Source organism: Mytilus edulis, chromosome 9 (genome assembly GCF_963676685.1).
Source record: "Mytilus edulis chromosome 9, xbMytEdul2.2, whole genome shotgun sequence".
NCBI lineage: Eukaryota > Metazoa > Mollusca > Bivalvia > Mytilida > Mytilidae > Mytilus > Mytilus edulis.
In genome coordinates this window covers 52465805-52488909 of record NC_092352.1, presented here as the reverse complement: position 1 = coordinate 52488909, position 23105 = coordinate 52465805, and the positions used below count along the sequence as shown (strand labels likewise).

Sequence of the window (23105 nt, the reverse complement as noted above, 5' to 3'; positions counted from 1 at the left end):
GTCTAAAATGACAGAATCGCAATAATAAATGCACGTAATAATTTATGAATTTTACAGTATAAAGATCAATGTTAAAAGTTAAAACTTTAGACAACTATAATAACATTCCATTATTCACAAGAATTTGCAATATATTATACAAAATGCAGACAACAGAAACAATATTTCTTTAAGCTTTTGAAGTTCAGACAGATTTCAATTTGTGTTTTTTTCAATGAAAAAATACCTTGAACATATTGGAAATTATAACATTGATACAAACAAAATATGTATGTTTTATCCTTTTTTTTTGTGTTGTTGGCTTGCTGTCTCATTTTAATATACATTTAAACATACATCAATAATCTTCTTCTTTATTAAAAGTAAAAATGGGATATTTTTGATTTTGATATCCCAAAACATTATAGTTCTATCACATAACTTATTACCAAGTTCAAAAACACAATGTGTTTGATATTAATTTTAAGACATGTATACATGTTCCAGACCATATCAGTATTCGGATCTTACTTTTATGGTCCAGAACTTACAGTCCCACCATATGTGTACAGTCAGACCATTTAAGTATACTTGTACTGTCTGGTACCAGCTCAACCAAACCTGTGTTTTTATTTTAACTGCAATTAAACTTTTTGTATTAATCTATTAAAGATTTCAGTTATGTTGATCTGTACTGTACATTTGTTTGTAATAAACTTGACAAACTTCTTAAAATTGGGCAGACTGTATGCGTACAGTCCAAATACTTGTTTGTTCTGGAACATAAACATGATTAACAAGCATTTGGCAGGATGTCATGCTAAAATCCCATTAATATTAGCATTGATTAGTACTAAATTTTGAGTATATACATATAAATCCACAAGTTACTTACTGAAATTCATGGTGAACACTCACCAAAAACTTACAATTTAGAGGAAAGACTGGAAAGATGAATGCACTAACACTATCAAAACAGAGCATAAAACTTACCGAAAAACAAGATGTTTTACATTTATCCAGGAGCAGGATAATTGAAAAGTTGTTTTTTTCTTTCTCTGCTGTCCATCATATAACCTTTGAATTCATTCATGCAAAATATGAAAATCTGCAAAGGTAAGACCTAGAACCTCAACTTATCCACATTTTGAATTTTGAACTGCATACTTGTCCTTTTCATCTTGCTGACAACCTAAACATAAAAAAATGATAAAAACATAATTCTAGATTGAATTTGTGTTTTTATTTTTGTTGGTACATGTACAAACAATTTTCCCAACTTTAAAACGAAAACATCATCACCAAAGAGGAGGTCATACTAACCTCCGAAATATTTAAACAAACCGAAATTATTACTTGATTAAGATCTTGTCGTAAATTAATGGCAAAGATACTCTTATTTTTGAAAACTTGATGTCTATTGCATACTTATATTCCTTTGTACGAGAGTATGCATATTAAGATGGACTCCATGGACTTTAATGTAAGCATGATTAATTTTACAGTCATGACAGTCACTGACAGTTTTTCAGCTCTATGTGTACATTTTGAGAGAATCTTGCAATACTGTATATTCTGATATTCAGAACTTATTGTGAGGTTTTTATTAATACAACTGAAAGCTGTATCTCGTTTTCATTTCTGATACATATTTATGAGCTGAAGACCAGTGCCGAATTTTTCTCACTGCATTGAAGACCCATAGGTGACCTTCGGCCGTTGTCTGCTCTTTGATTGGGTTGTTGTCTCTTTGTCAAATTCCCAGTTTCCACTTCCCATTTTATATCATGTATGCTGATTTTTCTTAAATTACAATATTCAATCATGCAATTTTGTCTATTATTGAAAATAAGATAAGCAAAAATAAATGCACAAAAAATTTAACATTGTTATATATATGTAAAAGACTTTTTTTTAAATTCAAAACAGTTGCCTACACTGTTAATTTCCTTGTTTGATTTCATATTTTTAAAGCCTTTATAGCTAGCTAGATGGTATGCCGGGGCGGATCCAGCCATTTTAAAAAGGGGGGTTCCCAACCCAAGACAAAGGGGATGATCCTATATTCATTTGATTTGTTTTATTGTCTCATACAAGAATATATATGGTTTGACGGTGGGGATCAGGGATCCTGAAATTTTTTCACCTAACCACTGGATGACAGGGGATCTCAACCATTTAAAAGTTTCTCAAACATGTGGGGGTGGGGGTGAACCCCATGGACTCTCCCTATATTTCCTTTGATTTGTTTTATTGTTCTATACAAGAATATATAAATATGGTTTAGGGGTGGGGATCTTGACCATTTACAAGTTTTCAAACTAGAGGGGGTGGGACTTCACTTTTATTTTATTTCATTATTAATTTTATTGTCCCCGACAAGAATATATATGGTTTAGGGGTGGGGATCTGGATCGTTCACAAGATAATAGCACATTCTCAAATTGAACAGAGTGGGGTAACCCCCAAAGACCTCCTTTTAATTTCATTTGATTTGTTTTATCGTCCCATTCAAGAATATATATGGTTTAGGGATGGGGATCTGGACCGTTTACAAGATAATAGCATATTCTCAAATTGAAAGGGGTGGGGATTACCTCCCATGGACTCACCCTCCCTTCTTTCTTCCCCCCGAAATACCTTTTAATAAGCCCCAATGCACAGATAGTTCACAGTGTTTTCCCTTGATTTACACTAAAGAATATACACTATACAGGTGTAATTTTTTTTTTAAAAGATAATACAACTGAAGACCACCATGACCACAGTGGTGGATCCAGAATTTTTCATAAGTGGGGCCCACCGACTGCCTAAGAGGGGCCTGCTCCTGCCATGACTCAGTGATTCCATATATAATCAACCAATTCTTTTCCCAAACAGGGGGCCCTGAACTCCTGATTCCCCCTTTTTTTTCCTCATTTCAATCACCCTGATATAAATTTAGTTTTATCACTTACAATAGGAATGGTTTGAATTCCCCAATAATTCTTATATACCATTAATATCATCATATTTCATTTTTGATAAATGAAAGGCAAAAGTTTTCTATGGGTTGAACAGTCATATGAAAAAGGAGAAGTTCCTGAAGATTGGCGACAAGCAAACATCACAGCCATCTACAAAAAGGGGGACAGAAGTCAAGCAGTAAACTACCGCCCCGTATCGTTAACCACCATATGTTGTAAAGTCATGGAACACATTATCTACAAGCACATCATGGAACATCTTGAAGAACATCTCGTCCTATCCGACTTTCAACACGGATTTAGACGTAACCGATCATGCGAAACACAACTCATCAACACCATAGAAACAGTGGCAAGAGAACTAGACATTCGAGGACAAATAGACATGCTTATCCTTGATTTTTCGAAAGCGTTCGATACAGTTCCCCACCAAAGACTTCTAAAGAAAATGGCATACTATGGGATAACATACAACACTCTACTATGGATTTCTGCATGGCTCACTCACCGACACCAGAGAGTATGTCTAGATGGAGAAACCAGTGAGAACAAACCAGTACGATCAGGAGTTCCACAAGGTACAGTATTAGGACCACTTTGTTTCTTGATATACATCAACGATATGGGAGAAACAATATCATCAAAATCAACCCTACGCCTATTTGCTGACGACTCGCTACTATATCGATCCATCAAGGGTAGTGAGGACAGCTTACAACTACAAAAAGATCTAACAGAACTGACTAAATGGGCAGAGAAGTGGCAAATGACATTCCACCCAGCTAAATGCTACACACTGAGGGTAACAAGAAAGAAAAATCCAACAATAAGAGAGTATGAAATGATGGGACAACAACTAACCACAGTACACCAATATCCATACCTCGGAGTCGAGTTGTCAGAAGACCTCAGTTGGGATCCACACATCAAGAAAGTAATCACAAAATCAAATCGAGTACTAGGTTTCCTAAGACGTAATATCTCGAAGTGTCCACATGACATCAAAGCGCAGGCCTATTCATCGCTAGTGCGCCCACATCTCGAGTACGCCTCTGCAGTATGGGATCCGTATCGAAAACATCACATAGACTCCCTCGAAATGGTCCAAAGAAGAGCTGCCAGATTTGCGACATCAACATACAGTCGAGAACCAGGGACAGTCACCAACATCATGAAAACCCTAGAATGGCAAACATTAGAAACTAGACGGAAATCCAGTAGACTATGCATGTTCTACAAAGCAACACACGGAAAGGCGGCAGTCAATATACCATCTTACGTGAGAAGACCATCTACCTCAACAAGACAATACCATCCAGAAAAATTCACTCAGATCAGTACTTCCACAGATGCCTACAAATACAGCTACATACCACGCACCATCACCGACTGGAACAGTCTGCCTCCTGAAGCCTTCCAAGCCACATCTCTGGAATGCTTCAAGGAGCAACTTCGGAGACTGCAGCTGTAAACTGAAACCACCTGTTTTTATCCAATTTTAATTGCACTTGTAAATACTGAGCACGCAGGTTGACGTTTGCACAGCAGTATCTGCGTTATGGATTTCCACTGCAGATCAATAGTATAGATGTAGATGTAGATGTAGTGGGAAGCTTTCAGATTCACACCATGCCGGTGGCTGTGTTCAAAGTGCTGGGTTTGTATGACCCTCGTTGTTTACGGACTAACTATTTAGGCCAGTGGTGGATAATAGTGTGCGTGCATTAATCTTCTATACCTTCTTAATCAATATATTCAAATACTGACGGCAAGTGTTGTAATGATGTATCAATGTCTTTTGAAATCACCGTGCTATTTACATGTGGGATCGAGAATGCAGGGGAAGGAAACTTGTCAATTATGTTTATTTCTAAGCCAAAATAAAATGAGCCGCCGTAAAATTAACCTTGGGTAATAACAGTGCATGTAAGGCTCGTCTCGGAGGGGTGTCTTTTTTTCTGTCTTCTTTTTATGCCCCACCTACGATAGTAGAGGGGCATTATGTTTTCTGGTCTGTGCCTCCGTTCGTTCGTCCGTTCGTTCGTCCTGTTTCAGGTTAAAGTTTTTGGTCGAGGTAGTTTTTGATGAAGTTGAAGTCCAATCAACCTGAAACTTAGTATATATGTTCCTTATGGTATGATCTTTCTAATTTTAATGTCAAATTAGAGTTCTTATCCCAATTTCACGGTCCACTGAACATAGAAAATGATAGTGCGAGTGGGGCATCCGTGTACTGGGGACACATTCTTGTTTTAGTTATATTTTTAATAACTTACACTTTTTTCCATTATTCTCTTTCTTTCACTATTCTTTATTCCTTTTTTTCTTTGTCCTTTGTTCTCTATTCTGTTAATTCACATCCATACCCTCTTATGTGTATGTGGACTTACTGTAGTTTATTTTTTAGTTCTGGCAGAGATATTAGATACAATAAATAAATCAGTTACTTTTATTATATGATGAGATTGTAAAAAATCTTGACAAAGGGAAAGATGTCAGATTTATTTTTTGCGATGTGTCAAAGGCATTTGATCGTGTATGGCACATGGGACTTCTATATAAGTTAAGAAAATATGGAATAAAGGGTAATTTGCTTAACTGGTTCAAAAGTTATCTTTCTGATAGACAACAAAGGGTTGGAGTAAATGGTTTTTTTTCTAACTGGAATACTGTCAAGGCAGGAGTCCCTCAAGGGTCCATCTTGGGCCCTTTTCTGTTTTTATTGTTTGTGAATGACATAGTAGATGTGGTTACAAACAAAATAAAACTGTTTGCAGATGATACTTGTCTATATTGTGTTGTACATGATGAGAGATCAGCAGCTGAATCCCTGGGGCAAGATCTAGAATCATTAGATCAATGGGCAGGAGAACGGGGTGTAACCTTCAATGCAGACAAAACCAAATCTATGTACTTTACGAGAAAAAGTAATATTGATGTCACATCATTATGCATGAATGATGCACCTCTAGAAAATGTCTCAGAACATAAACATCTTGGTATAACCTTATCATCTAATGCCAAATGGTCTAGTCACATACAGGATATTTATTCAAAAGCTTGTAAACGTCTTAATATTATGAGATATTTAAAACATAAGATTGATATACAGTCTCTGGAAAGACTTTATATTGCATTTTAAGGCCTATATTAGAATATGGGAACATAATTTGGGATAACTGCACACAAGAAGAATCCGATCTAATTGAGTCTGTACAACAAGCTGCTGCCAGAATTGTAACTGGGCTTCGAAAGGGAACGCCTAGATGGAAATTATATAAGGAATTAGGTTGGGATTCCCTCCAGAATAGACGTCAGAAAAACAAATTATTGTTTCTTCATAAAACTATTTCTGGAGATATTCCTAGTTATATTGCTGCTGATATCTTGTCGTATACAAACACTAATGACCAGTATGGACTGAGGAAAAAAAGGGAATTTAAAACTCCTCAGTGTCGAACCACAGCCTATAAGAACAGTTTTATTCCACATACTCTTGAAAAGTGGAATTCACTTGATGGAGAAGTTAAAAATATTTTAAGCTTTACAGGATTTAAAAGAAAACTGAATGAGGACATAAGTCCTTGTCCTGTTTTCTTTTCCACTGGTTCACGTAAAGTTAATATAATCCACTGCCAATTAAGAAATGAGGCTAGTGATCTAAAACAACACCTTTTCTGTGATCATTTGTCAGACAGCTCTATATGTGCCTGTGGAGATCCAGTAGAAGATAATTTTCATTTCTTTTATGTTTGTCCATCTTACATTTATCAGAGATATGAGCTCTTTAGAAAAATAAGTAACTTTAATAATGTCAATCTTGATGTCCTACTACAGAGTTGCTCAGACTTGAATATTGATGAAAACACAGAGATATTTACATATGTACAACAATATATTCATGAAACTGGAAGATTTTTATAATATTTCATGTGATACTATACTGTTTAGAAATCAGCTTATAACCACAGTGTACCACTCTTTAGTCTTAATTAAAGACAAACCTAACTTTTAACACAAAAAACAACCAATTGTGTTTAGCATCTTTTTGCAAATAAATTTATATATATTTTATTTTATTTTTTGTATTAGTAATTATATTTTCAAAAATCAAGAAATTAATAGTCATGTAATAAGATGATACACTAAATTACTTATGTATTGCAAAAAAGGGCCAATCAATTCTTGTTATTCATATAAATAGAACAACTTTGTTGCAGTGAGTTTGTGAATTTGAGTAAAAAATCACTTAACGATCTACTTGATTCCTTACCAACACTTATTAATGTGGTATAAAATTCGACACCACCTTCAGTAGGTCTTGCTTTGACTTTGTTAACATAGTTATTTATATACATATACACAACAAAATACTTCAAGAAGTGGGGGAATTGCCTCCCCTGACTCACTGCAACAACGTATGATCTATTAACTTATCAGAAAATTATATACTATCATGCATGTTATTCAATCCATCTTGTATGGGAAAGGATTTGTATAGGCACTGCCTTTTGTCCAATCCCTTTGTTTAAATGTACATTTGATACTTGAACAATAAAATATTTTGAATTGAATTGAATTGAATTAGATACAATATATATGTCTCTGGTTCTGGTATTATGCGATAAGTCAATTTCTTTTTCATGCAGTGTCATGAAATATAATGGTTTTATGCATATCAGCCAAGATTGTGCGCAACATTTTAATAAACAATTCAACACTATATACACGTTATGTGAATTTTATCAAAATCGATGAAGAACATGAATTTGGCAGCTAGTGCCCCTTAAACAGGTAAAGTTCAATTAACAAATTCTGATCTACTGGCATTCAACACCAAATTACTTACTTGCTGTATTTTGATAAATGTGATTGATAAATGTGATTGTATATTGTCAATACCTCAACATCGAGAATACGTCATGTGAGGTGTTGGTCGCTACGTTTGATACGGGGTCAAAGGTTGCGGCTTCGAGACAGAGAAAAACATCCAGGTAAAAAGTGTAGAATTTTGTTTTTGAAAATTTGAGTTGTAAATTTTCCTAAAAAGTACTTAATTCCGTTCATCTAATTGTAAATTTTCCTAAAAAAGTACTTATTTCCGTTCATCTATTATGGGTATAAACAAAAACTGAACAAGAAAAGTATTAGTAAACAGACAGAAAGTCCGACGTTGAATTAATTATTTTACAATTAATTGTTTAAATATATGAGAGAATGTTTTAGGCGAATTTTCTTTAATTACAGATAAATGTATTTTAGGTTCAGGAAATGATTTATTCTTCGGGTACGTCTAAACAACCGCTCAGGACATACAAAGTGCACTCAGGACCCATTACCGTAATCATATCTGCACACATGTTTATATTCGTTATACGCTTCTTATTTTAGAGTTAAATTTTGGTAGAAGTTGAAATCGCAGGGGCGGATCCAGCCATTTTAAAAAGGGGGGGGGGTCAACTACATGTCCCCATTCAAATGCATTGATCGGCCAAAAAAAGGGGGGGTTCCAACCCCCATGGAACCCCCCCCTCCCCCCTCTGGATCCGCGCCTGAATCGAACTTAGATAGATATGTTAATTCTTATAAAATAATGAGGGCACGTGTCACTGATTACACAACTACTGAGCCATGAATTATCCAATCAACAAAATTGATTGGATTATCTTTATTGTTTTTTAGGAATTGTATTGTTTAGTTCAGTTTTACCTTTAACATGAATTTGCATATAGAAAAAATAAAACATATATCTCATTCGATGTTCTTTTTCAGTTTATTTTTCATGATGACGGGTAAATTAATTTGTTGTGTTTTGCAGTTCACGAATAAAGAAAATTATTTTATAGTTGCGTTTTTTTTTCTGTAACAAGTTCGATTTTTGTTTTTCAGTGTGATTCTTTTCTCTATCTCTCTCTCTAAATCAAGTTTTTAAACAAACACAATGTTGACTGAATATCAAATTTTATTACATTTGTATATCTTTATTCTCAACAAACCATTATACAAGAGAAGACAATTATGTACAATATTCAGTTTAACCTTAACGGAAATCTGTGCACGAAGACTTAGTCGTGGTTTGAACGGATTTCGTGTCAATAAACTGTCTTCGAAATAATCTTTCTTTGTTAATGTTTGTGTCATTTTGGTCTTTTGTGGATAGTTGTCTCATTAGCAATCATACCACATCTTCTTTTTTAAAATTTCTCGCTACTACAATCTAACTTACATATTTTTTAGAAATAATTATACCCAAAATATCATAATTTTCAAAAAACGGAGACGAAAACGGAGACAAGTTCATTTTCAGAATTTATTTTCGCATTGAAATTCGTTTCAGGCTTGTGAAACTGGACAAAACGACTTTAATTAGAGAAAAAAAACTTAATAAAAACGGATTTCTTAAAATATTCGTATAACTCAAAAATAAAATTCCTGGACAAGTTCGATAAAAATGAGAAATAACATCTAACTACATGTATATGAGTTTGATTGTTTGAAAAGTAAGGCTTTTAGCGTTTAGAACGGATTCCATATACAAAACTTTAATTAATATAAATTCTTTTAAAGTATGAACATTTATAATTATTTCCCTTTTCAAACTCGTGCAAAGAATTAATTACTGGTCCAGGACATGATAATAAAATTAAGAATAAAACTTAAAAATTTATGGAACGAAATTTTAATAAAAGACGAAAATCTTAAAACATCGTGATATTCATTCTAGACGTCACAATATTACTTCCCGCATGGTCACACTGTACTAACAACACAATGTATAAAACAACAATAAAGATAATCCAATTAATTTCGTTGATTGGATCATGGAAGTAATATTTAATAATTCATGGCTCAGTACAATACAATACAATACAATATTTTATTAACGTCTCACCTTTTACAAAGCAATACATAACACATTGATTAAAACAAATTACACATATGTGAAAGCCATTCATATAGAATTATGAGAGACGATTATTTACACATTAGAAACAAATTTCACACCGCTGAAAACATTTAAAAAAAAAAATATATATATATATATATATATATAAAAACAAGCAAATACAAAACTATCTACATGTATATAAAAAACTACGTCTCCTATCTAAAATGTCTCTGCAGGTTTTGGCAATAGTTGTGTAATCAGTGACACGTGCCCTTATTATTTTCTAAGAATTACAAATTCTACCAAATTTAACTCTAAAATAAGAAGCGTATAAAGAATATATGCATCCATCCTGTGTGCGATGACTATAAAGGGTCCTGAGTGCACTTCGTATGTCATGAGTGCAATCAGGAGGTCCTTCAAGCGGTGTTTAGACGTACCGTTATTCTTCTGGAAGCTTCAATTTTTTCTTATCAATAACTTTTACACAAGGAGACATTTTTTTTTGACAGCATGAACCCCAGTTAATGAGCAAACACAAATTAAGAACGAAAATCGTTTACAATTAAATTTTATAGAAGGAAAAAAGGGGGGGGTAATAAACAAATTTTATTTACGCTCACATACTTTTAAACAGATTTGCATATGTAAGCTCTCTATCGTTAATGTTAAATTATTTCAGGAGTTTTGAAAAAAAGAATATTATATACAGTTTAATTTCGACTAAAATAGTGATTCTTTTTATAGATTTGGTACCTCAGTTTCGACTCAACATTTCATTTTGAATTGTTAGATGGCAAACTCTTTAGGCGAATATTGTATCTGTTCTTTATTTAATTATGGTGATATTGGCGATAATATTCATTATAACAAGGCCTTGTACAAATCCTTGATTATAGAATGTTTGGTAATATAAAAAGACGAAAGTAGACAAACCCTAATTATGCAGGGTTTCACAAGTTGATCTCCAAGCGGCCCACATTTAACATATAATAAGATCTATATTTTTCAACGTTTTCAAAATGAAATAACTTGAATTGAAAATTTCCCAACTGTGAAAATTTGTTATTTCTAAACGTCTTTAATTATTATTTCGGAAAAAAAAAATATTTAGCATATTCATAATTTTTTCCGAGGAAACCTTTTTTTTTTGCAAAGTTTACTTCTATATGTTTTTAACCATCACCAGCGACTTATTCTCTGCCATCACCAATTAGTCCTAATTATTAAAGATCAATTGCCCAAATTCAAATGATGATTGGTATATCGTATTGAATATGACCATCGGTCATCCGTGACGTATCCCAAATAACGACGCATGCCGATAGATAGATCATAGTTTATTAATTAGCGTCTCGCAATTTAAATTTCATCAAGGGGACTTAATTAAACCAGTTACTATACAAATCTTGAAAAAACGATGTACATGTACTTTTTAATATTTTTAAAACAAATTACGAAAACGTTTAGTGTAAAAATCACCGAATATAAATGTTTCTTTCTTGCAGCATTTGGCATTTGTAAATAACATTAACGTTTTGGAATTCTAATGCAAAAGACAGTCGATTCAAACTGAAATAACTTCTTTAAAGATGGTTTGATTTTTTCATATTGTATTATATATGTCTCAATACATGTATTATATGTCTCTGATTTTATCAAAACAAAAATTACAAAATTATAAAATATGTTAGTTATCGAATGTATACCCTGAACTCTTACTATTATATATACATGTCCTAAGTTACTTAATGTCCTGTGTGCAACCAGGAGATCCTGAACGGTTTTAAACGTACCATTATTTTATATGCATATATTCAAAGCTGTTCTTAATTATATGCATACTAGGTATCAGTGGCGGATCCAGGGGGAGGGTTTCGGGGGTTGGAACCACCCCTTTTTTTGAACGATCAATGTATTTGAATGGGGACATATGGTTGGAACCATCCCCTCCCCCTTTTGTCCTGGGTTGAGACCCCCTTCTTTTCAAATGGCTGGCTCCGCCGCAGAGGTATATTTATATATATGTGTGTGTACCAGCCCCCCTCCTAAATCTTGGGAAACAAATGGTAGATTATATAGGGAATCACGGAAGCATGACTGGACGTGACCCCTCTAAGGCAGTCAATGAGTCCCCACTTATGAAAATTTCTGGATCAACCATTGCTTAGTTCTAGTTATCTTAGGTCCTAGTGTGAAATAATGCCAATAGGTCTTTTAAAACACATCTTTATTCATACATGTATATATACGTTTTCTCACGGATTTGTTCATGCAATATTGGAATTATGTTTACTCAATGCGCAATTACTGAAGTTTATATTTGCTACTTTTCTTCTTAATTTCATATAATTTTTTTTTTTGATTTTTTTTCTTCGAAAAATTAGTGGTGTTGAAATAGGGAATGGACACAGATACCTTATCACATTTAACCAAAGAAATGTTGTATAATGTCATCAATCTGTATTACACGTAGACAGGATGTTCTCTAGAAAACTATACGTTATACACACCCGAGAATACACGCACTGTCGTAATGGAAAATTACTGTATGTTATAGTTACCTGTAATCAGCTTTGCAACACCATGTCATGACAGTTCAAAAAGATTTTCTTCAAATCAAATTGGAATATTCATTTTTTCTGGAAAATTTAAAACTTTAAAAAGTAGACTTTGACAAAATTATGAAATAGAAAGAATTGAACAATTTAAAATCGTATTTTAACAAAGATTTAGATATAATTTTACAACGATCCTTAAAAAATAACCAAACAAACGTTGAATCAAACGATATGAACCTACGCAGTTTTATATTAAAATACTGACACACACCAGTTTGCCATCTCAGTATGCAAGGCAAGGGTGCTTGGTGAGGTGCTGGAACTTGATGTACATGTATCATTAAGTTAATACAGTTCTGTTAGTGTTGACTGCCTTTTTACAGAGACTTTCTATTCTTACTGTTATCAGTTAGTATAGACGGTTCCTGGCTTAGAATGATTCTCTGCTCAGCAAATGGTGCGTAATTAGCATTTGAATCAAATTTCTTGTAGAAGTAAAAAACACAAATTAATGTATTTGACAACTTTATTCAGGAGCACAGTCTATATTATCCGGCGTAAATAACTACGAGATTTATGTGGAAGTTTACTCTGCTGCTCGATCTATGCTAATCGATGTTCCAGTATATTTCATATTTATATTTATTCGTGAGGCCTCGTCATCGTTTATATTCACTAAACGCACAGTCGCCTTAATATTTTATATGGCGAAAAAATTGCGAAAATTGGGGGAAATAATATATTTTTAGTAGCATTATTATTTTAGAATCTTAAGAGGTTGCTTGCAAATTTAACTCTAAAATGAGAAGTGTATGACGATCTATAACGAATATATACATCCATCATGTGTGCAGATACGACGGCGACTATATAGGGTCTGCCATGAGTGCACTTTGTATGCCCTGCATGTGTGCACCCAGGAGGTCCTCCTGAGCGGTGTTTAGACGTACCGGGAAAATCTTATCTGATTCAGGATCAATTCATCGGTTACACTCCCCTGTCACCAGTGATTCTTTTTTGCTGACATTCTGAAAAAGTATTGTGTAGTCCCTGTGTAAGTGTTGACTCTCAACTTGCACATGTGATTTTTTAACACTCCCTGGACCTCTGCAAAAACAGAAAGTCACAGGACATTCCGACAAAAAGTCACAGGACAAAAAGTCAAACACATGTCAAACTCAGGCATAAAGTAACAAAGTTAATAGGACAAAAAGTCACAAACAATTTGTTGACAATTGATTGAATATAAATGAAAAAAGATTTTGAAATATCTTCTTTTTATTACATATATTCATTTTTAATTTTAGGAAATTGTTCATAATATAAAAAAGAAGATGTGGTATGATTGCCAATGAGACAACTGTCCACAAGAGACCAAAATGACACAGACATTAACAACTAGAGGTCTTTACGGCCTTCAACCATAAGCCAATATAAAGAAGGTATGGTATGATTGCCAATGAGACAACTGTCCACAAGAGACCAAAATGACACAGACATTAACAACCATAGGTCACCAAACAGCCTTCAACAATGAGCAAAGCCAGAGGTAAAGCCCATACCGCATAGTCAGCTGTAAAAGGCAATCATACTATATCTTTTTTTTTATATTTACATGTTAAAAAATGCGTGCAAATGTAATCAAAAGCTGCACACAAACGTAATGATTTTTGTGCGCAAATGTAATGGTAATGTGCGCAAACCTAATACACTGATTTATTTGTTTTTAATAAATTTTAATTTAAAGTTGCTACATCATGTTCATGTATAAAACTTCAAGAAAAATACAAAAAGAGTGTTTTCTTGTTCAAAGAAAAATAATCTCAAAACTAAATTGTGACTTTTTGTTCTGTGACAGTGTGTGACTTTTTGACTGTGACTTTCTGTCCTGCATTCAGATTGAATAGGGGAGTTTGGTTGACCCTGCCTCCCTCTATCTGAGACTACTATCTCAGTGATGAGCTTTATGTTTCATGTACAAATGTATTGTGCTTGTCATATATATGTATGTCATGTATGTCGGATAAAACCTCTACAGACCTTTAATATGTTGTATTGTTATATGTATAACCGACAATAAATAAATAGCCCCTAACAAGTAAGAATTAGGTTACTTCTTTTTGTTTTGACATCTTGCATGGGTTTTTATAGCCCCGTATTAAAATTATGCCCCCACTTTAAAAAAGGGGGGGGGGGTATACTGTTTTACCCCTGTCTGTCCATCCATCCTTGCGTCAGTCAGTCCGTCCGATGAATATTTTTCGTCCCATTTTCCTTAGGAACTACAATAGAAGGATTTCTGAAATTTGGTTTCAGGGTTAAATAAGTCAGCTATACCGTGTGATGCATTTTCAGATTCATCACTCGACAACTTCCTGTTTTCCCAACACTTGTATGATTTTACACATGATAGCCAAGTTGAAAGTTGAAAACTAACAACCTAATTTATGTACAAAAAAATTGAAAAACAGATATGTTACACATAAACAAACGACAATCACTGAATTATCGGATCCTGACTTGGAACAGGCACAACCATAACAAATTGGCAGGGTATAAGGAACTTTGAAAATATTTAGTTTTTGTGGTTTGGTCAATTTTCCGGATACTGTAAGCAATAAGGCCCCTTTATTTAGTGAATGAAATAATTGTAAGATGCACTTAGCTGTCTGTCATATTTTATATGAACTTGACCTCATTTTCATGCATGGTTCATTGGTCAATGAAACACTGCATTGTTTTGTCAGTTTATCATATATGTTTAAAGTTACAGGTAGATTATATTTGGTAGATATGAAACAATTGTAAGGTGTGCATGTCTGAATGGCAGATTCATATATAAACCATGACCGCATTTTATTGTTCTTTGGTCAATGATAAGTTTTCTTGGTTTTGTCATTTTATCAGGCCACATTTAAAAGAATGTCTGTTTCCCCTTCCCTGGTCTACCCTTTGTAAACAGACCAGGAATTTTTTTTAGCTCACCTGACCTGAAAGGTCAAGTGAGCTTTTCTCATCACTTGGCGTTCGTCGTCTGTCGTCCTGCGTCCGTCCGTCGTCTGTAAACTTTTACAAAAATCTTCTCCTCTGAAACTACTTGGCCAAATTCTACCAAACTTGGCCACAATCATCCTTGGGGTATCTAGTTTAAAAAATGTGTGGCGTGACCTGTCAAACCAACCAAGATGGCCGCCAGGGCTAAAAATAGAACATAGGGGTAAAATGCAGTTTTTGGCTTATAACTCAAAAACCAAAGCATTTAGAGCAAATCTGACATGGGGTAAAATTGTTGATCAGGTCAAGATCTATCTGCCCTGAAATTTTCAGACGAATCGGACAATCTGTTGATGGGTTGCTGCCTGTGAAATGGTTATTTTAAGGAAATTTTGCAGTTTTTGGTTATTATCTTGAATACTATTATAGATAGAGATAAACTGTAAAAGCAATAATGTTCATCAAAGTAAGACCTACAAATAAGTCAACATGATCAAAATTGTCAGTCGACCCCTTAAGGAGTTATTGCCCTTTATAGTCAATTTTTAACAACTTTTCATAATTTTTTGTAACTTTTTTAAAAATCTTCTTCTCTGAAACTACTTTGCCAAATTTAACCAAACTTGGCCACAATTATCATTGTGGTTTGTAGTTTAAAAAATGTGTCCGATGACTCAGCCTACCAAACAAAATGGCCGACATGGCTAAAATTAGAACATAGTGGTAAAATGCAGGTTTTGCTTTATATCTTTGAAACTAAGACATTTAGGGCAAATCTTTCAAGATTTAAATGTCCATCAGAATAAGATATATCCCCTCACAAATTTTCAGTTGAATTAGACAACCTGTTGTTGGGTTACTGCCCTAAAATTGGTGATTTTAAGGTAATTTTGCAGTTTTTGGTTATTATCTTGAATACTATTATAGATAGAGATAAACTGTAGACATGGTAGACAGCAATAATGTTCAGCAAAGTAAGATCTACAAATAAGTCAGCATGATCAAAATTGTTAGAGGACCCCTTAAGGAGTTATTGCCCTTTATAGTCAATATTGAACAACTTTTCGTCATTTTTGTAACTTGTATAAAAATCATTTCTAAAACTACTTGGCCAAATTTAACCAAACTTGGCCACAATCATAATACTAGGGTATCTATTTAAAAAAAAAGTGTCTAATGACCCCGCCTACCAACGAAGATGGCCGACATCAGTAAACACATTAACAGGTGAGCGACACAGGCTCTTGAGAGCCTCTAGTTTTTGTCGAGCCTGCAACTTTTGTTGCAGAAAGCTCGACATAGGGATAGTGATCCGGCGGCGGCGGCTACGGCGGCTACGGCGGCAGCGGCGGTGTTAGCTCACTTCTTAAAAGCTTTATATTTCAGAAGGTGGAAGACCTGGATGCTTCATACTTTGTATATAGATGCTTCATGTTATGAAGTTTCCGTCAGTCACATGTCCAATGTCCTTGACCTCATTTTCATGGTTCAGTGACCACTTGAAAAAAAAGTTCAAATTTTTTGTAATGTTGAATTCTCTCTTATTTTAAGTAATAGGATAACTATATTTGGTATGTGCGTACCTTGCAAGGTCCTCATGTCTGTCAGACAGTTTTCACTTGACCTCGACCTCATTTCATGGATCAGTGATCAAGGTTAAGTTTTGGTGGTCAAGTCCATATCTCAGATACTATAAGCAATAGGGCTAGTATATTCTGTGTATGGAAGGACTGTAAGGTGTACATGTCCAACTGGCAGGTGTCATCTGACCTTGACCTCATTTTCATGGTTCAGTGGTTATAGTTAAATTTTTGTGTTTTGGTCTGTTTTTCTCATACTATATGCAATAGGTCTACTATATTTGTTGTATGGAATGATGGGAAGGTGTTCATGTCTAGCGGGCAGATGTCATCTGACCTTGACCTCATTTTCATGGTTCAGTGGTCAAAGTTAAGTTTTTGAGTTTTGGTCTTTTTATCTAATACTGTATGCCATAGGTCAACTATATTTGGTGTATGGAAATATTTTATGATCTATATGTCAGTTGCGCAGGTTTTATTTGACGGTGACCTCATTTTCACGGTTCATTGCACAGTGTTAAGTTTTTGTGTTTTGGTCTATTTTTCTTAAATTATAAGTAATGGGTTAACTATATATGTTGTATAGAAGCATTGTTAGCTGTACATGTCTGCCTGGCATGGTTCATCTGACCTTGACCTCATTTTCAAGGTTCATTGGTCTTTGTTTAGTTATCTTGGTTAATGTTAAGTTTATGAGACAGTTGTAATAAAACTAAGCTTTATACTTAGGACTATCAACATAATATCAATGATTAGTATAGAAGGCGAGACATTTCAGCGTGTGCACTCTTGTTTTTAACTGGATGTGATTGTCATAGCATGGTCACATGAATGGTTTGACTTGTCCAGTCCAGGCCACTTATCTGTTGTTTGTGCTCAATTTGAGTGTATTTATTTAGATTATCAATCCTTCTGCTTTCAAGCACTTTCCAAAAATGGAAACAAATTATTTTCAGGAAAAAAATAATTTCGATTTTTTTGTGGAAAATAATTTTTTGACCCGGGCGCTTATTTTTGACCCGTGTGGGGGGAGGGGAAACAAACATATTTTTAATTTTGGCCTTAGATTTTTTTAAGCATAGGTCTACTTGTTGTATGGAATGACTACAAGGTATCATATAAAAAAAGATGTCTGCCTGCCAAGGTTAATTTTACTGTGACCTCATATTCATAGAATAATGATATTATTCATGATATTGAACAGCAAGAATGATGAGTAAGTTGATGTTATATACAAATAAGACAAAATTTTCAGTTGCCTACTAATTATGTAATACATGTAGTAGTTATTTTTGTCATTAAATGATGTTTACCCTTTTATGTGTAGGGCAAGAACATGAAAGATAAAGGGGAAACTATAAACAGAAGAAATTATCAACAAAATAAGATTTACAGAGGTCAACAAAGCCTAAATGGTAAGTCCACTGTTATAAAAATTTTTGTCCTTGAATAATAATTAAATATTTATTAAAATAAGATGTGGTATGATGAAAGAGAAAACTATCCATCAGAGTTCAATTTAGTGGATGTAAGCATTGTAATTACTTATTAGAGGCCATTGATGACCTGTAAGTAATGAGAAAACCCATACCTATACATGTTATAGTAATCTATAAAAGTCAACACTAACCAAATTTGAAACAGAGCATCAATTCAAACGTCAAATATACCAGACTAATTTATAAAAACAAAAAATTATGAAAAATAAAAATGACGGGTATGAACCAACATCAACCACTGAACTATGTACAAGCTCCTGATATTAGACAGGTATAATATGGCTGGGTTGATATAAAAATAAGAAACACTTAGCAGTCTGATTTCCAATGAGACATTTCTCCAATAGAGATCAAATGACATTTAAGGAGGCTCTAGGGTATAACAATTTCAGAAAAATGTTTTAATATTTTTTTTTCATAACTCAATTTATTTATATCTTTATCATATGGTACACCAAATCATTCAAAACAATCAATTCGGTTTGGCCCCAGATGACTTTTAAAATGCATATATCATTGAAAAAGCTCCAAATTATCTACCTTTGGTGAAAAAAAGCCATTTTTTGGCATTAAAAATGTAATATCTTATTTAACTCATCGGTGGCCTATATTTTTTATTATAATTTCAAATAAGCTGTACTTTAACTAAACTATTATAAAATTTAAGCGATTTCTGTAATTTAGTACTTGGATATTTAAATGAAAGTTTATCATATTAATCATAAACATGATAAAATAGCCATTTTATTGATCTCTTCACTGATAATTTTTGAGTTTGTGTATTTGTAGGTCAGAAATCTGGATTTTCATGGTCATCATTCACAGATCAATACTGAACGGAAAACTTAAAGCTGATATTTTTCTCCATAGTGCGACTTTTTTATTAATTTGAAATGGAACATGTTTTTTCCTACATTTATTTGAAAGAGGAAATTTCAACATGATGACTATAAACAAAAAGGAGTCATATCATCACGATCATTGATGCACAAGAACTTGATCATATAAATACAACAATGTAATTATCAATTGAAAGATGGAACGAATGAACAAGATATTAGAATGTTGTTGTCCAAATAAACTTGCTTTGTCTTCTCATTTGAATCTCTCCATTCAATAAAGATGTACAGAGGAAGATCTTTGAAGAACAGATTGAAAAAATGTTTTGTCTAAGAATTGCAGGAATATTCTAGTGAATGAAATTATTTATTGACTTCACTCTTATATAGTGGACTGAATAATTGTACATAGCAAGCTGTGAATAAAGAAAGCAAAAACTTTAACAAAAAGTGTTTATATTATAAATTTGCAATTATAAGCATACTATTATGTACACCACAAAGTTATATATAATTCAAATTGTTTGCCTATACAAGTATTGCAATGAACCTATAACAAAGAAAATCTTACCTCATGAAAAGAGTGAACTATTCAGTCAGAATATGAAATATTTTTTCAGTTCTATTTTTCATAATAGAATAAACAAGACAAAGATTTCAAAACAATATTTTTTCATTTATTTAGAAATTTCATCATTTTGTTTCAGTGAAAGGACTTTATTCTTTGACTGTAAAATATTATTATTATACATTCCAAAATAAGAATAATATTTATTGTCATATAAACAAATAAAAAACATGTTTGTGACAAAATTAAAAAAAAATTATATATATGTATATATAAAAAATATAAAAAAAAACTCGTATACATTTAAAACATTTTACTACCAAACAGCATTCATTGTAACATACACATAACTTTATATTTATATATATATATTTATAATTTTAATCCCATAGGATTTTATTTTGTCCCATGGGATATTAAAAATCCCATGGGATAATTATAGTCCCATGGGATTTTTTTTTGTCCCATGGGACAACAAATATCCCATGGGACTACAATAATCCCATGGGACCAAAAAAAATCCCATGGGATTTAACCAAAATCCCATGGGATAATGGTAAATCCCATGGGATTTTGCCCTGTCCCATGGGATATTGAAAATCCCATGTTTTTATAATTCAAATTGCAAAATATATATGAAAGTAACAGTATAAAACCAATGAAATTATTGAATCCCATGTAATTCCGCACATTTTGGTTATATACATGATATTGTAGCTCTTGTTTGAGGCGGTGGCGGATTTGCAAATGAGTGTTTTGCAAATTAAAAGTGTCCAGTGTTATTAGATATGTCGGATAACATATATCCTTCTTCGACGATGTTTAACATCGTGCTATTACCGAGGAAGGATATCTGTTATCCGAAATATCTAATAATTGATCATTTTATAATTATTTAATTAATGGTGATGTTATACCCTTTTTAATTTGTTATATATTATATTTTGTAGTGTACAGAATCATATTACATGATCCATCGCCCTGTAAGATTAATCGTTGACCATTTAGTAGTTTTTAGTTTTCTTTATAAAAGAAAAGAATAAAACTGTATAAATCATTCTATTAGATAATATAAAAACACATGAAAAGGTTGAAGCTTATGTTACAGAAAATCACAGAGAACTGATTATTCAGCTGATTTATCTGAAGTCGACAGAAAGAGCGATTCGTCCATCTAGAATTCTTTGCTTGTATAAGCTCTAAGCAGAATTCCAGGTTTCGTAGCCAGTAAGTATCGTGTTCAGTTTTTTCATGATCGCTAACCATCAGATTATTGGAGTATAATTAATTTTCCGCAATCGGAATAAGTATCAAATCTTTTCTGGCCCATACAAAAATTTTTTCGATCCGACTATTCTTTGCCAATATTTTTTGTCGATATATGTCGATATATCTTTTGTAATCTCATACAATTACAGTAGTAATAAGATAATATTGTGTAAACACATTAATGACATAATTTAATTTCAGGAAAATCTTATTCATGTAGTTATTTAATGCGTGCCCAAAATTAGAGAAACCCCTGTTTATAAATAATAAATTATTGTTCCTTTGTGTCTGGTGATATCACGCATGCCTATTAAAGTAAATTTTTATGGCTGACTATGCGGTATGCGCTTTTCATAGTGGAAGGCCGTGCGGTGATCTATAATTGTTTATGTCTTTGTCATTTTGCCAGGTGTGAAGAGTTGTCTCATTGGCGAGAACATAACATCTTTTTTTATATTCCAAGTTAGCAAAAAAAGCAACACCATGCACTGTTTTCCAGACCCTTCCTTAATTTGAAACGCAAGTTTTGTTTTAATTATTCTTTCGGCAATATCCTAGTCTCAGAGCAAAAAATATACATTCAGTGTAAGACCTAACGTTTTTACGGACAGCATCAAAAGATCAATATGTAGGATAATAAAAAAAGTCGTTATTCACATAATCAAGTGTGCTGGTTAATTTTTGTCATTAAGTGTATTCTTTCATAAAAAACGTATTATACCTGTCAATCATGAATACCATTCATATAACTACAAAAATGTGAATTCAGTTTTTTAATAACAATGCTCTTCAACTTCGTGCTGTATTTGGCCTCCTTAACCCGTTTCATTTGAACGTCAGTGTTAAGTCTTTTGAAGACGAAACGCATGTATTAAAGCTTCAAATGTTTTAGGTAAAAGCTCAATACTGATTCATAGGAGGGGAAAATAATTCCTCGCGGAACTGCATGAAGTGTTTTCCAGAATTTATAATGATCGACAGGCCGATCCGCTACAACACAAAATCATAAAAAAGAAAACAGCTATTGTTCCCGCTGCTTCCTTTGTAAATTGTATATGCATTTATGCAGAACTTAATGGCTCTGTCATGCTATATATACCGTAGTCCATTCGCCTCGACATTCTGCATTTTATAAATGAGTGCATTAGCCATGTTAGCAATGCGTAGTGTATTAAAAAAAATCGGTCCTACTAAAAACCGCCCAGGAGCGCCCGAGAGCGCCCGGGAAAAGGAAAAGCGCCCGGGGATGGAAAATAAGCGCCCGGGAGAATAGAATAATAATATTTTATAACAATTTTTTTGTTCCTTTAAAAAAAATTAATCATTGCTAGTTTTGTCCTTTTAAAATATACTGTACATGGGGTTATGTACGATGTTACATCTAAAGTGTTGTTGCACTTTTACATTCTATATTTCAAAGTTGTATATATAAGTAAGTCAATAAATATTAATAAGAATAAAAAGAAGAATCATAAACGATATTGTCCTCGATCAAAACGTATATTTTGTTAATTAAAAATAATCAGTGCATGAGGTCTAATATTTTCGCAACTGCATGGCGAACATTTTTTATGCATATGCTGATATAGATTTATTAAATCTTTTTATAAAACTAAGACTGTAAGACTGTGTTAATGGCTTTGCTTATTAAGATTTAATGCTTAGTTTTAAATTTAAACCAAACTCTTTCTTTCTATCCCCTTGTTTTAAGTACGGTACATGTATAGTACTGCTTCATTTGCTGAATTATTATATGTAACTCTTTTGATTTTGATTACATTAATATTTAACTGTGAAATTTAAGTTGTTTTTTTACATTTTTCATTTTGATATCGTTTTTGAAAAACATGTATTCAGTTGATGCCTTACATTTTATAAGTCTTCTGCATAAACTATGATCCATTATTTCCTGTCTTTCGAAGTACTTGTTTTTGTGCTTTATTACAAATTTATAAAATTTG

General features: G+C 33.1%; 1 long non-coding RNA gene across 1 annotated transcript; it reads left to right on the top strand.

Moving 5' to 3' along the window:
- Positions 1 to 13142: 13142 nt before the first annotated feature.
- LOC139488572 (uncharacterized) lies at positions 13143 to 19973 on the top strand. Its single transcript, XR_011656034.1, has 3 exons — positions 13143 to 13449; positions 18297 to 18384; positions 19258 to 19973. It is a non-coding gene; the product is annotated as an uncharacterized lncRNA (long non-coding RNA).
- The last annotated feature ends 3132 nt before the right edge of the window (positions 19974 to 23105 follow it).